Source organism: Ursus maritimus, unplaced genomic scaffold, assembly GCF_017311325.1.
Source record: "Ursus maritimus isolate PB19 unplaced genomic scaffold, ASM1731132v1 scaffold_6, whole genome shotgun sequence".
Classification (NCBI taxonomy): domain Eukaryota; kingdom Metazoa; phylum Chordata; class Mammalia; order Carnivora; family Ursidae; genus Ursus; species Ursus maritimus.
The window spans coordinates 55173082-55180252 of NW_024426774.1; the positions used below are offsets into that span (position 1 = coordinate 55173082).

At 46.9% G+C, this 7171-nt stretch overlaps 1 long non-coding RNA gene across 1 annotated transcript in view; it reads left to right on the forward strand.

Moving 5' to 3' along the window:
• The first annotated feature begins 6164 nt into the window (after positions 1 to 6164).
• Positions 6165 to 7171, forward strand: part of LOC121101025 — a 1354-nt gene continuing 347 nt past the window's right edge. The window contains exon 1 of the long non-coding RNA XR_005832946.1: positions 6165 to 6374. This is a non-coding gene — a long non-coding RNA (uncharacterized LOC121101025). The remainder of the gene's footprint in view (positions 6375 to 7171) is intronic.

Genomic DNA, 7171 nt, shown 5'->3' on the forward strand with positions numbered 1-7171 from the left:
GGCCCCAGCGTTTCCCACCCCCACCCCAAGCCCAGACTAGTCTCCCAGAGCAAACCGTTGCTCTGCCTCAGCTGGAACTCCGCATAGTACAGGTCCCAGAGCCGGAAGTTATGGGGCTGCGCCGAAGCGAATGGAGGCAGCAGCATCGAAAATCAGCATCTTGCTGGGGCTCCTGGCTGGCTCAGTCAGTAGAGCATGTGACTCTTCATCTCGGGGTTGGGAGTTCAAGCCCCATGTTGGGCATGGAGCTTACGTAATTTAAAAAAGAGGGGGGAGAGAAGAACCCCCAGCATCTTGTCTGAATACATTCAAATTTAGGTAGGGTTTGAAATCAGAGTACTAAGTATCATGGATGTGAGGCATTGGCCTAAATAACCACTCAATTTGTGCCAGGTTCTCTACTTCCCACCCTAGAACGTGTGAGAAGAAGAGCCTGGTGTCAAGACAGTCTGCAGACAGAAGCGGAAGCATGCCTTGTAAATAGAGGAATGTTTTTGGCTCCATTCACTTGTCAGACAAATATTTATTAAGTGCTCGCTATGAATCAGTCACTGTGCTAGGCATAGAGGACAAAGATGAATAAATTGGATGATTCCTGTCCCCCAGGAGTCCACAGTTAATTACAATTTATATTATCCACATTTTATACCTGGGCACGTAGAGTCTAAAGATGTTAACTGCTATATATGCCCATCAGTAAGACCAGGTATTTTTCCAGAAATTATCGTTCAGAAAAGAGGAAAGTACTTTATCTCTGGGTCTGTAAAGGAATAACACACTCCTGTGTGCCCCCTTTAGTACTCTGACTCAATACTTCTGACATTCTGGTCACCAGAGGCATGGATTTTCCACACAGCAAGCCATTGTGACACCAGCTGGGGGTCCGACAATTTGACTCAATTCTGACACTCTCTACATGGAAATAGATCCCACAGGGTAAGGGCTCAGCCCCATGAGACCGTCCCCCTTCCTCCTCCTCTCTATGCAGACACCAATCACAAGTCCAGCTTGTCACCTGGGCTTCTGACCACCTGGCTCTAAATCAGAGGTTCCCACAAACCCCTCCTTTGATTGATTTGTTAGAGGGGCTCACAAAACTCAGGAAGACACTACACTACCAGTTTCTTATAAAAGGATGTATGTAACTCGGGGCAGTGAGATGGAAGATGTTCATAGTGCAAGTTACGTGGGAAGGGGTGCAGGGCTCCACTGTCTCTCAGGATACCCCTCTCTCGTGGCCCCTCCACATGTTCACCACTTGGAAGATCTCATGTCCTTTCTGTTTTTTAATGGGGGCTTCATTATATAGGCATGACTGATTTAATCATCGGCGATTGGCAATCAATTCAACGTCCAGCTCCCCTCCCCTCCTCAGAGGTCAGGCAGGTGGAGGTGGGGTAGAGAGGTGTGACCATTGGTTCCCCCTACAACCAGCCCCCATCCTAAGGTCATCTTGGGACTTTCCAAAAATCACCTCATTCATGTAAACTCAGGTCTGGTTGAGGGGGCTTTTTATAGGAATAACAAAAGACACCCATTACTCCTTTATGGCTCTTACCACTTAGGAAATTCCAAGGTTTTAGGAGCTCTGTACCAGAAATGGGGACAAAGACCAAATATATATATTTCTTAATATAAATCACAATATCATAGGATCCTTGCAATGTCTCACATGTTATGCCAATGCTTTCTAAATTGCTTTATATTTAACAACCATGTTACAGTTTGAGGAAGACATTAGCCTAAAATACCCTTAATTCATGCTAGTTTTGGAAGCTTGGGGAGATCACCGACTTGATACAAAAGGAGGTGAGGAAATGTAACACAGATTTGTTAGTTATTCCTGGGAATGTGACCTAACATTTGCGATGCTGGAAGTTGTCATAAACAAGCCTTTTATGATCACTTTAAAAAGCAGAACAGTGAGTAGTTATGTTGGAAAGACCAGAGCAAACATGAGCTAATGCTATGCGAATGGGCACTTTGTAGTTTGGGCTAAAATTTCCAGTGACAGCATCCCATACGGGGTCCAAGAGAATCTCCAGCCATCCAGACAGAGGTGAGAGTGCCTCATAAAGGGCTCTAGTGACAATGAGGACACTGATGACCAAGAGGTGAGTAAAGAGTTGGAATCGAGTTGTTTCATGAAACAGGAGAGTGGAAACAAAGCCGTACTTACAAACTAATATTTTGTATACATTAATTGTATAAATGATATTAAATATGTATGTATAACTCAATTCATACACTGAATAAGCATATCACAGCTTTATCTATGTCACTAAATGTTTTCTGTGCTCCAGTTGACCACGATATTATGGGAGGATTTCCCCTTTGGAAAGTTCAGGGCTCCCTTATATTTGGTGCCAACTTCTGTCTGGGCACGCGAGGAATCTTTGCCCAAAGTCAAACAACTAGGAGGGCAGAGCCAGATCTGGGAACCTCACGCAAGTGTTTGCCTTCGTCCTTCAGTCAGACCAAGCTTCCTAAAATCTAAGACACTGGTCCCTGGCCTCACTGTCCATCTGTTCCATTCCATTTAAACTCAGAGCATTTACTGAGTCCCCACTACAATGGAGGGTTTGTTTTTCAAACCCGTGAATCACTTTTAGTACAGAATCGAGAGAGAAAAGACTGATTTTTAACTGAAGATCGAGAAAAAGGAATAATTGGTCTAAGAACAGCTCTAGATTCAGGTTTTGTAGGCCATTCTCCCTGTTACGCAATATGAGTTCTAATCTTCCCTGTTCTCCTGCTTACTTCCTGAGGATTGAAAAATGCCTGTAACCTCAGCCCCCGTAGGATAGCCTGCAAGGAACAAATCAACATGCAATTTCCCTTTGTCACCTTCAAAATAATAAACAAACAAACCCCATTAGTCTCTCTGGGGAACAGGATTTTACTTTTTTCTTTATACTTTGCAGTGTCATATAAATTTTCTACATGAGCATGTTTTTTAATAAGAACCAAAAATCTGAAAAATTTTTTTTGAGAGAGAGAGAGCACATGTGTGCACGTGCAAGCAGTGGGGGAAGGGGAAGCAGAAGGAGAGAGAGAATCTTAACCAGCCTCCATCCACAGCATGGAGCCCAACCCGGGGCTTCATCTCACGACCCTGAGATCATGACTGAACCAAAATCAGGAGTCAAGCTCAACCAAATGAGCCACCCAGGTGCTCCTGAAATGTTCATTTTTGAAAACACACAACTATTAGGCTACAGAATTCCAATTTCACTTTCCAGATTTACATTGGGCCCACCTCACATTTAAACGCTTTCCTTCCAATTAATCCAGGCTAAGAGAACCAAACACCTGCCCCTGGGAGATACACTCAGGGTTTGCCTCTCTTAGGATCTGCCTGCCACCCAACCCCGCCTCCCCCCAAGATGCCAAGAGAAGCATGTGTGAAGGCAAAGGAACAGAGAGATGTCCCAAAGAGCTTGGGCTATATGTTTTGTGTGTGTGTGTGTTCAACATTAATATGTCTCCCTGAGACCTTCCTTTAAGGCCACACTCTTACACACGTATCAAGTTCCTAGAAGTTCTGTCAAAGAGAGTGGAAGACCCTGTGTGACTCAGAGCAAGCTGGGTAACCTCTCTGAGCTGCAGTTTGGCCATCTGTATAATGAGTGGTTGGATCCAAAAGGAAAAGGGAAAAAGAACATGGCTTGGGGAGACAGACGGGGCTGGGTTTGAATCCTGACTACTTCCTGCTGGGCAAGAAGTTGAGCCCTGTTTCTTTATTTGAAAGCAGACGTCTCGTGAAGATTAAATATAATGTATATTCTATACCGTGTAGCATATACTGGTACATCCCATACCCTAAAAAATGGCAGCGATGGTTGTTATGATAATTACTACTACTATACATGTGAGAGGGCCTATTTCTCTTAAAACCGTAAAGCACAAGGCTGTCAGCTCAGCTGCACAAGGCGTACATTGCACAACTCGGGGTGCCATCCACATGGAACACAATGTCTAGTGGAACCCTGAGAAAGCACTATACAGATTTAAAATATTACTTTCATTAGGAATAACAGAGAGGTCATGCCGGGCTTCTCTTGTTATGTTGGGTACAAATGAGGCCCCCTAAATGATAAAATAGGTAGCAAAACACTCCCTTTTTAAAAAACGTACTGAAACTTCTGGGCAGGACTTGTTAAATAGAAAACAAAACACCAAAGATCAGAGTTCAGCCTTTCTGAGTCCATCCGTCACTCACCTTTAAGTGATTTAAGTGTTAGTGGTGAAGACACTGGGGAGAGAGTTGCCCTAGCACCCTACGCATTTTCCTCAAGCTACAAGAAGGGACCCAGCGTGCTTGATGTGGGTTTCCTACTGTTAGTTAGGCTGGAGAAGTTCCAAGGAGGGGTGCTGGCTGCCCGGTCCTCACCGCTGAGCAAGGTGAACACTGCGAAGGAATCAGCCTCCCGCACCAAGGGTCCCTGAGGATCTCTCCAGCAGAATGGGACCAGAATGGACATATGGAAAAAGAACTGGCTTGAATTATTTTTAAGTTTCTTCCTTCCTTTCTTTCTTTCTTTCTTTCTTTCTTTCTATCTTTCTTTCTTTCTTTCTTTTTTTTAAGATTTTATCTATTTATTTGACAGAGAGAGACAGCCAGCGAGAGAGGGAGCACAAGCAGGGGGAGTGGGAGAGGAAGAAGCAGGCTCCTAGCGGAGAAGCCTGATGTGGGGCTCGATCCCAGAACGCCAGGATCACGTCCTGAGCTGAAGGCAGACGCTTAACAACTGCGCTACCCAGGTGCCCCTATTTTTAAGTTTCTTTAAAAAAAGGCTTTTAAGCTCTGTTTGCCAGGGCAGGTGAGCATGGGGGTGTGGGTAAGGGCCGGCATACGTGCACGGACGCTATGGAAACAGAAGCTGGAGCAGAGGGGGAGCGTAAGGAGTGGGCTGCAGGGGTACAGCTCTTGCTAAGGAGCAGAGTGCTTGCCCACTGTCCCCCAACCCACGGTCTTAAAAGAACCCAACAAAGCTGAGGGCTCACCCAGGCCGCTTTACAATGTCCATTTATAATAGCCCTAGTCAGATAGGCAGTTTCTGCCCTTTACCTATCTTTGCTCCCCATACGTTGTCCAGAGGAACAGAAGAATAGGTAGAAAGACGTGAGATGTTTGGGATTTCCAAGCCTGGGGGATGGACAGAAGCTTAGTAAGCGTGAAAGCAAGGGCTTGATGGAGGCTGGGCTAGTAGGACACTCTTGAGCAAGACCTGAGCAAGGCTGGAAAAACAGCGGACCTGCCTTCTGAGATCCTCCAGAGGTGGGGGACCAACACAGCAGGTGTGATCCAAACAAAGCCGTTTCCAGATTTGAGCCCACGGGCCTAGCTTGATTCGGCCGCGACCATCCTCCATATTTGACGGGGCTGCTTCTGGCCTCTGCGTCCCTAGGTTCTTTCCTTCCAGTCCCTCCAACCTCCCTGGATGGACAAGTGCTGCTGTCTCTCCAGCTCCAGTGAATGTCCCCTGAGGGAGGGGACTGCGTCTGGTCTTATGTCCCCCCCTCAGCACAAAGGCCTCGAGAAGTGTACTATTGGGGATCAGAGAGCCTCCGTACAGAGCGGAGGGGTGCCGAGCATGATAGTGGGGGAGGGGGAGGGCTACGGAAAATGGAGCCGATGCGCAGAGCAGACGGGGTTCAGGCTCTTCCGCCCCCTTCCTTTCTGCGACAGCCCAGAGACCATGCTATTAGATTTTAGGAACAAGGAGAAACCACGCCCTGCCGTCCTAGTCTCTCCACAACCACACTTCAATGACTTACAGATTCAATTAGAAATTTAACAAAACTAGAGTAAAAGCTTTTTTCCCCTCACCTTCTATTCGCTGGAAAGATCCAGTTTAGTACCCATCTACCCTCCATGAGATTACCCGTCGCTCCCAGTGGTGCCCCCAGGCCCGAGTCCTGAGGTCCTGCTGCTCGGAGAGGGTCTGGGTTCCGCGGCTCCACAGCTGGGTGTGAGGTGGACATTACTGCTCGGAAAGTCCTCAGATGGTCTCTGTCAGCTGATTAGCCCGAGCACGTCCGGCAACGAACCTTTCTTTCTTTTCTTTTCTTTTCTTTTCTTTTTTTTTTAAGATTTTATTTATTTATTTGACAGAGAGAGAGACAGCCAGCGAGAGAGGGAACACAAGCAGGGGGAGTGGGAGAGGAAGAAGCAGGCTCCCAGTGGAGAAGCCTGATGTGGGACTCGATCCCAGAATGTCAGGATCACCCCTGAGCCAAAGGGAGACGCTTGACGCTTAACGACTGCGCCACCCAGGCGCCCCCGGAACGAACCTTTCTCGAACTCGGTGGTCAGGCTCAGCTGGGAGAGCCGTGGCATCGAGGGGCGCCTTGCTCCTCCCGCGGCTCAGGTAAACCTTCATGCCAAAGACATCTCTCCAGGGCTGATCTCAGAGGAGTGGTGTTCAAGGTGAAGCAAAGGGACGGGCCTACGTGGAAACGTATGTCCCTTTTCTGCATACGTTTATAGACAGATGGCTCTGGAACTCAAGAAAATGCCTTGCCCCTCCCCCAGAATACCAGCGCCCCTGCAATTTCTTGGCAGTTCACCATCAGAGCACACTGGGGAGAATGCATTATTTTACTTCCAATGCGTAGAAACACGTTGTTCTCAGAAAACGGTGCTCAGGTCTATTGAGTGTAGTCTGATCATTCGGTCGTCCCAGCTGTGCAATAGTAAATGCTGGTTTATTCTTCTGGACATCACAGAGTCAATAAATCCCAAGTCGATGTCGGCACAGAAGTTGTGGGTTCGTTTGAATAACATTCTTATGCCTACAGGAACGTGAATGTCCATGTTGGACTGATACATAGGAAATTGTTGGATGTGGAGGGGCAGGGTGGGGGACAGTAGGAGGAAAAGCTAAAACACACAAACGAACAAACAAGGAGGTCATCTCAGAGAATTAGGAAATCCAGATCTTCTCTTTTATAAGCCTCAGATCTTTCTGGGCTTCCATGTGGCTTTCATTTCTAGCTCCTTGTACCCTAACAAAGAGAATAAAGATGATTTTTAAGCTAAATGTGAGCCCTTCCAGGAAACAAGACCTCCTCCCTTCCCCTCTTTAGTCCTAGTAGCAGAATTTTCTTTCGCACTATTAAAAATGGCGTGGGCCACCTTTTCTCCAAAAACACACGAAGCTGTGGC